The sequence below is a fragment of the Panthera tigris genome, chromosome B3, assembly GCF_018350195.1.
Source record: "Panthera tigris isolate Pti1 chromosome B3, P.tigris_Pti1_mat1.1, whole genome shotgun sequence".
Classification (NCBI taxonomy): Eukaryota; Metazoa; Chordata; class Mammalia; order Carnivora; family Felidae; genus Panthera; species Panthera tigris.
In genome coordinates this window covers 56,553,778-56,564,552 of record NC_056665.1, presented here as the reverse complement: position 1 = coordinate 56,564,552, position 10,775 = coordinate 56,553,778, and positions in this window count along the sequence as shown.

Genomic DNA, 10,775 nt, shown 5'->3' with positions numbered 1-10,775 from the left:
ACAAATTACCACAAATTTAGTGACCTGAAACAACAGAAATGTATTCTCTCACAATTCAAGATGCCGGAGGTCCAATGTCAGTTTCCTTAGCCCAGTTTCAGAGCTGCACTACCTTTGGAGACTCCTGAAGATAATCTGTTCACTAACTTTCCCAGACTCAAACTGTATTCCTTGGCTCATGGACCCATATTCCATTTTCCAAACTGCAGCATCACACCTTCAGATCTCTTTGCTTCCACTGTCCCTTTGTCTTCTGCCTTCTCTTTGATGAAGACACGTGATGACATGTAGGGCCCCGCCACATAAACCCAGGATAATCTCATTTCAAAATCCTTAACTTAATCACATCTGCCAATACTTTTTTCAAATGAGGTAACACAGGGATTAAGATGTGGACATATCTTTGCGGACCATTATCAGCCTACCACTGAGTGGGTATGTAAATTTCAAAAGAAAAGTATATTACAAATAGTGCAGGTCTTTGAAGACAAAGAAAGAGGTGGTGATCTATTTTGCAGAAAATATTTCTTCAACTAAGTGGCAGTTGCTGAAGTGTTTGTTTTGTGATAATTCCTTGAGCTATATAAATTTCATGCACCTTTATGTTTTGGCCTTACATATACTTATATACATATATGTGTGAATAACACATAGATACAAACGTAATTAAAATCTGACAAGGAAATTATAAGGACTCAATCACCAACTGTTTTCCTATTTTCTTCTTAAAAGTGTGATCTTTTAGGAAATAAAGGAGTAAATAAATGTACTACTTTTACTTACAATATCATAATCTCTTTTATTATAAAATTATTTTGTATCATCTACTCTGCACTCTCTCTATATCCACCTTCCATCTATATACATATATACCAATCTATTCAGACTTTCTGGATGTATGAAATTTGAAACACATGTAACTTTTTTATGGCTTTTACAATAAAAGTACATGCTTACTATTTTTAAATAATACCAAAAAGTACAAAGAATAAACAAAAAAAATCACCCAAAATGTATTTTGCCAACTCAACACTAGTTCTTTCTGGCAATTTTGGGTAACTTGTTTCTCCTATGTACATTTTTGATATTGTTCAAAATTTTTTAAATAATAATCATGTAGTTAGTATTCAGAAGTAACTACAAAAATCACTTAGATGAAACATATGCATACATTATGATGAAAATAACAAAAAGAGGAATAGCTGTAGCAACTTATTTAGTACCTACCATATATTATGCATCACTGTGTATCCACATTTACTTTCTAATTATGACAATAATCTTACAAGAAAAGCATATAAAACAGAGTATCTCATCTATTTTTAGATTGGTAAATAGTGCTTTGTGAGTTCAAGTAGCATAACCAACAAATATTGTTGGAACATATTCCCAAATATAAAAGAAGAAAAAATCTTGCATGCTCCACTACCACCTAAAATGATTCAAATTCAGTTGTGAATGAATCAGATCAGTGTATTGGTATTTCATAGGTGCAGACTATTCAGTGAACTCATCATAAATTAGCTATTAGAATGTTTGTGTTCTTCCCAAATCTTGCTCTCCTTCTTCATCCTCCATTACCTAACTCCTCCCTCAAAATACATAATACGCACAAATAGTTCCTTGAGTGTTGAGGCCATAACTTACACATACTTTAATACCATACTCGGCACGGTATCTTGTACTATAGAGTCATTCCCAAAATGCTTATTGTGAATGAACTAGTAATCAGATTTTAGTATAAAGCTATAACCATCAACTCTGCTGTCATCCACTCAGCAAGACTTAGGACCTCCACTGAAGCTGTGCCATTTTACTTGTGCAAAAGCACTGTGACCAAAATGAGAGCTTACGTTATTGAGCAGCAGTAATCCCTTCCCACTTCCCATACAACCCAATGCAACCCAATACTACCCAATCTATAGTTGTCACAGAGAAAGGTCACAAGATAGCAGTTGTAAGAGCTCTCACCGCTATAGTCTTCCATAAGTGATGCCAACTGAAATTGAGAAATAGAGGCCAAATAATTATCAAAGAAAATCATGTAAGAGTCTGACCACATTATCTCCTTCAAGGCTTTAGATCTGAGAATATCATAGAGAAAAGCAATTCATAGGTAATCACATGCCTAATGCACAAATCAACACGCTAGTCTAATGCTTGACTTCACTAGATCGGTGTTTTATAAATGCAGGCAAAACAATCTAAAGCCAAAGTGGCATCTTACCAGGGAAAGTGCATTATAAGCATGTATTTCCACAAAATTCCAAATAGTACCGATTAGTTAAGTCAGTATGCATTTGAAGCAGCAACAGCCACAATGCTCAACCTGTGAGGGGAACGTCATAAATCCCATGAACTCAAAATTTAATATCCCTAGTTGTCCCAATGTAAGTAACCGTCAGTGAAAGAGCATGCAACCCTTTCTCTACAGAATCTCTATCTTTTACTGAATTTTTAAAACAGTACATAGAAAGAGTCCAAAACACACACACACACACACACACACACACACACACAAAGACAAGAATTTCTAAAACGTAATTTGAAAGTCATTAAAATGATAGCACCAAACAATAGTTTTTCACAATTATAATATTCTCTCAAGTTTATATCTTCTCACTACCGTATTTTTTTTTAATTTCTAGACATATTTGTGGAATTCTTATTTGGAAATACTAATATCTAGAAAAACTTTGCTCAATGGACTTCCATACAATCAGAAATGTAATTCTAAGATGTAAATATTCTTCAGGACTCATAATTATATTTTTATTCTCTGTTGAACTACTAAAAATTGTACATTTTTATTTGAATCAAATTGAAGAAAATTAATTTTTTTAACATTTATTTATTTTTTTGAGACAGAGAGAGACAGAGCATGAACGGGGGAGGGTCAGAGAGAGAGGGAGACACAGAATCTGAAACAGGCTCCAGGCTCTGAGCTGTCAGCCCAGAGCCCGACGCGGGGCTCGAACTCACGGACCGCGAGATCATGATCTGAGCCGAAGTCAGACGTTCAACCGACTGAGCCACCCAGGCGCCCCAGAAAATTAATTTTTAAGAAATGACACTTTTCAGCATTTTACTCCTACTAAATAACTAGTTCATCTTTGCAAAGCAAACTGCCCAACATTCTCAAAGAACAACTGTTTCATTATGACAAATAGGCAAATGATAACAGATATGCTCTCTTTGCCTCCGGTATACAGCAAAGAGAGAGACCAACTTGATGGACAGGGGAGAAAGATGATTTGTTCTAGAAGACAGACATGTAAGGTCAGGCATGAATTTTAGATAGGGGAACAGCTTCTCTTGTGAAAAGAGAAACAACTTGGTGATATGTAATGCACTTTCAATGTCAGAAAAAATAAAGCATTATGTCTCAACTTCAAAGTATCAAGTACTATACTATAGTTAAAACAATGGATGTGGATTTTCGGGGGAACCAAGGCCCAAGAACAAGACTTGGCTGCACTTCTTCTAGGTGTTTGCTCTGTGTGTTAATCAAATTAAGGCTCTATTCTATTTGGAGAATCATTGAAAGAACTTTAATAATCTGCTTCATTTTTGCCTTTCATCAGTTTCTTTCTTTCCTAGGAACTGGATTGATTGATTTTGATTTTGATTTTGATTTGTAAGAATTTCAAAAAAGATCTTTGGTACTAAATGAAGGTACCCAATTTTTCAGGTACTGGAAATATTTTGTGAAGATGCATCCTTTCCACTGAGTTACTAAAGAAGTTAATTGGCCTCTCAAGTAATAGGTTTGGTTTAGAGGACTGATGCCAGGTTACAAAGTGTTGGCTAACTCAGATCTATATCTTTCAAGCTTAATGAACAGTCTCTGTTCAGCTTCCAAACACTCCTTATGGTTAATACTTGATAGAGCACAATATTTTCACCCAGAAAGGGAAGTTCAATACATGTACTCATAACTCCTAATTGAATAGCCAATTTAGAGTTAAAATTTAGTTTATATGTCTCTAGTAATTTATATGTTTGGGGGAATTCTAGGTTCACTAGATTTTGTACTCTGGGCACTTGCATAAAATGTGCTGCCAGAACATGCATGATTGATTTGGTTTCGTTGCTGATACTTGCAAAATCTTGATTTCCCCTGACTTTCCATATGGCAAGCTAGTAGAGAAATATAATAGTGACAATATCATAGCACTTTTCTCTGAGGAGCTCAAAGTATTTTCCAACATTAATCCTCACAGCATTCCTATGAAGTTAGCCAGCAGAGAGACTACTTCTATTTTAGAGGAGGTATGAAAGTCTTCCATGGATACATTATTTATCCAGAGTTTTGTAGGTTATCAATGGAAAAGCAGGATGAGAATTAGATTTCTCATATCTTGGATAACCTTATAATTTATTGTTCAAACTATGGCACTATGAAAGTGAAAAGGGCATTATTAATAATTACGCCAAGACAATAGTCATAAGCTGAGACATACAGACACACTACCGATACCCCAGTGAATGGAATGATGACAAAGCCACAATGCCTACTAGAAAGTAATTGGGTTAAGACAGGAATATTGAACTTATTGATAAAAATAAAATGTGTGAGAACATAAAAATTCACAGGACTTGCTTCATTACTTCATTACAATAAAATTCTATGATGAGTAGTTGCTGCATTTACTTTCAATCTTGTACCATGCATTTTTTAGAAAATAGTTGAAATTATACTTTATATGTAATTTAGTATTCAGAGTTTTTAATTTGACAATCAAAATAATTTTCTAATTTACTAAAAATGCCTTATAAACTTCAAAAATTATCAAGTTCAAATATATGAATACACCATAATCAACATAACCATAATCTCATTATTGTTTTTAACTTTTTAGATTTACGAATAGTACTCCAATGAGAGTTTTACCATACCTTTTTTAATACATCTCTGATAATTTCATTAGGATATATTTCTTTGATTTTCTCTAATTATATTGTGAGTCTTTACTTATATATCTAATTCTTTATGCTTTTATTGGTACTTGTTTGGGTGTTAGGTTGAAAGAAAAAAATCAGATGTTCTGTCACTGTTACTAAAAAAATTCTGTGGCACAAAAACAGACACCTAGATGAATGCAACAGAATAGAGGACCCGAAATGGACCCACAGATGTAGGGCCAACTAATCTTTGACTAAGCAGGAAAGAATATCCAATGGAATAAAGACAGTCTCTTCAGCAAGTGGTGCTGGGAAAACTGAACAGCGACATGCAGAAGAATGAACCTGGACCACGTTCTTACACCATACACAAAAATAAACCCAAATGGATGAAAGACCTAAATGCAAGACAGGAAGCCATCAAAATCCTCGAGGAGAAAGCAGCCAAAAACCTCTTTAACCTCGACCACAGCAACTTCTTTTTCCACATGTCTCTGGAGGCAAAAATGGAACTACTGGGACCTCACCAAAATAAAAAGTTTCTGCACAATGAAGGGAACAATCAGCAAAACTAAAAGGCAACTGATGGAATGGGAAAAGACATTTGCAAATGACATATCAGATAAAGGGTTAGTATCCAAAATCTATAGAGAACTTATCAAACTCAACACCCAAAAAACAAATAATCCAGTGAAGAAATGGGCAAAAGACATGAATAGACACTTCTTCAAAGAAGTTGGACATCCAGATGGCCAACCAACACATGAAAAATGCTCAACATCACTCATCATCTGGGAAATACAAATCAAAACCACAATGAAATACCACCTCACACCTGTCAGAGTGGCTAACATTAACAACTCAGGCAACAACACATATTGGCGAGGATACAGAGAAAGAGGATCTCTTTTGCACTGCTGGTAAGAATCCAAACTGGTGCAGCCACTCTGGAAAACAGTATGGAGGTTCTTCAAAAAATTAAAAATAGAATTACCCTATGACCCAGCAATTGCACTACTAGGTATTTATCCAAGGGATACAGGTATGCCGTTTCGAAGGGGCACATGCACCCCAATATTATAGCAGCACTATCAACAATAGCCAAAGCATGGAAAGAGCCTAAATGTCCATCGATGGATGAATGGATAAAGAAGATGTGGTGTATATATAAAATGGAGTATTACTTGGCAATCAAAAAGAATGAACTCTTGCCATTTGCATCTATGTGGAATGGAACTGGAGGGTACTATGCTAAGTGAAATTAGTCAGAGAAAGACAAATATCATTGACTTCACTCATATGAGGACTTTAAGAGAAAAAACAGATGAACATAAGTGAAGGGAAGCAAAAATAATATAAAAACAGGGAGGAGGACAAAACATAAGAGACTCTTAAATATACAGAACAGAGGGTTGCTGGAGGGGTTGTGGGAACGGAGACGGGCTAAATGAATAAGGGTCATTAAGGAATCTATTCCTGAAATCATTGTTGCACCATATGCTAACTAGCTTGGATGTAAATTAAAAAATAAATACATTATTAATAAGGAATGTGCTGTTCACATTACCCCCCCAAAAAAATCTGTGATTAGATTTATCAATATTTCATTTTTATTTTTTCAGTTTTATATCAATACATTTTTAATTAATAAAGTCATTTTTATTTTACTTTTCAAAGGGATTCTTTTACATTCTAATTTGAGGTTTTTGGTATGAATTATTTTCTTTGATATTGATTATCTTCTTTATTCATTTCAAGCATTTAATACTATGTACAAAATTCTGAGCAGATCTATGATCTTATCCCCCAAATCCTGATGCAAAGTGTTAGAAATTTCCTAAATTACCTCTATTCTTTTTTGAACTTACCTTTTGAAGATCTCACCTGGTCAATGGTCTTACATAGTGCTCTCACTTTTTTGATTTTCTAGATTACCTATAATTTTTAAGTTCTTAACTCTGAATTTATTGATATTTGGCATGATTATATTAGTCCTTAATCTTGAGATGTTTTTAGTTTTTCTTACCTAAATTGTGGATACTTATTTCCAGTTTGGGAATATTTTGTTATAAATAAAGAATACCATATGGGGTGTCTGGGTGGCTCAGTCAGCTGAGCATCCGACTTCTGCTCAGGTCATGGGTTTGAGCCCCATGTTGGGCTGGCTCTGCCCCAAAAGCCCAGAGCCTGGAGCCTGCTTCAGATTCTGTGTGTCTCTCTCTCTCTGCCCCTCCCCTGCTGGCAATCTCTTTCTCTCAAAAATAAATAAACTTAAAAAAAAAAGATGACTACTATACAGTTTGAATTTTTCTATGTAATTGTTATTTCAGGGATATTTACTGACATATGTATAAGAAAGATAATATGGGTAAATATGTGCACGTTCAGTTTGTAAAGATTTTAGTCTTGAATTCTACTCTGAAATTAATATAGCTCATCTGATTTGATTCTTCTTTCCATTAAATGGGTATGTCTTCGTACATCTTTACTCCTTACCCCCTGACAAATACTTGTCTTATTTCACTGGATTTTAAGATTATTTTCGTAAGCATCATAGGGCAAGAGATTGCTTTTTACTAATTCATTCTAGTATTCTTTGCCTTCTGGTATAGTAATAAAACCATTTATAATTGTCATCTTCCCTAATATTTGCTTGGATTTTATCATGTTTTCTATGCTTTGGGATGTTTTATATTGTACCTGAATTTTACCTTGTGTTCTGTTCTTGCAATCGAGTGAGAAAGTCTTTACATATTTTTAATGGCCTCAATTCTATAAAAAACTCCCTGGGGCAAATATCAGAGAATGATCATTCAATCAGGTCACACTATAGGATTGGTGGGAGGAATTGAGCCAGCCAAGTCTGTGACAGTATCTTAATTCCACTGTTTACTAGCTAGAACAGTGGCTTCTTCAATGGGATGGATGGATGTACTCCAGGGATAGAAAAGATTATCTAATTGGGTGCTGAAAAAATATTGTAAAAATTTTATTTACATTTACTTTTAAATCTAAAAATTGGGAAGGAGAATAAGCTTTCCTAACATTACCATATATAATCACACCATTGTCCCCAATTAGTTGATACATTGAAAATTTGTGTTTTATCCACAGCAACTAACCACTCCTGAGGACGATGGGAGTTCTACCTTGCAAAGGGGAGGGCAATAGTTTCTTTTTTTTATTTTTTATCTTTCAGCACATCATGATCTATTGCAACTGATGTGTACTCATTTAAATAGTTGTAACTAACCACCCTTGATAACATAATCAAGTAAATTAAGATTTTTGAAAAGATATTTAACATAATTTTAGTTACGCAAAAAAGAAGAAAAAAAGGGCAAGACTGATGTTTTCCCTCCTTTTCAAATAAGCCAAGTCTTTGTCAGCCTTATTTCTAGGGTCAACACTGACAATCTAAACCTATCTGACAAAAGTTAGCCAAAATTATTTTAATTATCAAGAAAATCTTTAAATGGATTTATTCCCATAAATTTCCTTAATGATAGATGAAATGATAGAAATGATAGAAAAGGAAATTAAATACACTTAAAATTATTATTGCTTCATTATCACTTAATTTTCATATTACATTTATATTTCCATGGAGCACATGTACACTTGTAAGTTATATATGCTCAGTTTGCATAAAATGCTTTTACTCAGAGGGATTCAATGAACAAGGTTGGAAACCTTTGACATTTGGTCTTCTCCAGAGCCAGGAATATGTTTACACGGCTTATCCTTATATTCCCAATGCCCAGATCTACATACCATGTTATTCAATTCAAGAACATATACTTTTTGCTGTGAACTAATCCCTAAAGATTTTTTCTATTCTCGGGGCACCTGGGTGGCTTAGTCGGTTAAGCATCTGACTTCGGCTCAGGTCATGATCTCATGGTTTGTGGGTAGATCCCTGCATCAGGCTCTGTGCTGACAGTTCAGAGCCTGAAGCCTGTTTCAGATTCTGAATCTCCCTATCTCTCTGACCCTCCCCTGCTTGTGCTCTCTCTCTCATAAATAAATAAACATTTAAAAAATATATTTTTTTCTATTCTATTGTGAATTGAGAATTAGTAATGATTCAGTGACTAGAGATAATTTGTAATAATTTCCTGGTTCTGTGTCTACATTTTAATGAGTAATGCATGGTAATCAGTACATGTTACTACTTTATTCTGCACTCTTTCTGGAATTTCTGGTGCCTCTGGAATTTTCCAGGATTTCAGGACATCTTCTTTCTAGGATTCTAGGATATCTGGGCATTGGATTTGGCAGCAACATTTCCTCATGGAGTCAAAAATAAAGTCATGAGGGGTGCCTGGGTGGCTCAGTTGGTTATGACTCTTGGTTTAAGCTCAGGTCATGATCTCACTGGTCATGAGTTCAAGCCCCACTTCAGGCTCTGCTCTGTCAGTGTGGAGCCTACTTGGCATATTCTCTCTCTCTCTCTCTCTCTCTCTCTCTCTCTCTCTCTCTCTCTCTCTCATTCTCTGGCCCTCCTCCACTTGTTCTCTCTCTCAAAATAAACTTAATTTTTTTTAAATAAAGTAATGAACAAAAAATTCCTAAAATGTTTGCAAATGAGATATCCACTGGAGGAAAAAAAAGTACACTTGACCCATGAATGGTGGTGGGTCCAGGGGTGCCAGCCCCTGGAAAATTGAATACAAATTTTGCCTCCCCAAAAACTTAACTACTAATACCATACTCTTGATTGGAAGTCTTACCAATAGCATAAACAGTTAACACATATTTTGTATGCTATTTGTATCATATACTGTATTCTTATAACGTTATTAAGAAAATCCTATGGAAGAGAAAATACAGCATTGTACTATATTTACCTAAAAAAAAAAAACCACCCATATAAGCGGATCTGCACAGTTCAAATGTATGTTGTTCAAGGCCAACAGTAAAATAGAAAAAAAAATCACCTTACTTGATATGTATTATGTTTAAGCACTAATGATGAAATATGAGTAACCTATAGTACAGTCATTTGAAAAACAACATAAGAGCTTCAAAATTTGTGAGGCTACAAAAGCTGGTGCCACTTTATAACCCATGGAAAAAAATTGTTTTCTGTAATATTAGATTCGCCAACATGCTTCCCAGGATGATATTCACTGATTCGTAAATTCATGCTATTAAATTACGGCAACTGTTGCTTTTGTTTTGCCTTTAAGAATAGTACTTCTCCCAGATCAAATATGTCAAATGATTCTGAGACACTGACAGTTAGGTTTTACTTAAGATACATGCCATCTACACATAGAAACTGTATTTATAGCATGAATACATATATACACACATAGGAACGCACACACACAGATCTCTTATATGTAGGAATCAAAAGCACTATCCATATGCTAGGCACCATGGATGCAAAGGAGAGTGAACTATCAGTGTAACTAGGGAGACCAGCATATAATCCAATCATTCAAAAACTGTATATAAAAAGAAGTAAAAATAACATATGACAAAATGACAAGAAAAAAAAAGTCCCAAGTTCAACATAGAGATGGTATGGTGAATAAGGGCACATCCAAAGATTCAGGGAGGAGTTAACTCTGGAAGGAATATGAGAAAAATACAAGGGGAAAATGGCCATCAGGCAAGAGAGTGATTGCAGTAGGAAGTTGTAATGCATGCTGAAGTGTGTAGATTTCATCCTATAGTCAGTTGTGAACTACTGAAAGGTTTTAGGAGACTGAAGTAAAGGCAAATAATATGATCAAATTTGCATTTCCATAGATAACTCTCATACTAAAGTGAAGGTATGGCTGAAAGCGTCTTACTTATTTATTTTTTCCACGTGTGCCTCATAAACAGGTTGTCTGAGTTCTAAATGAAAACCTGTGACA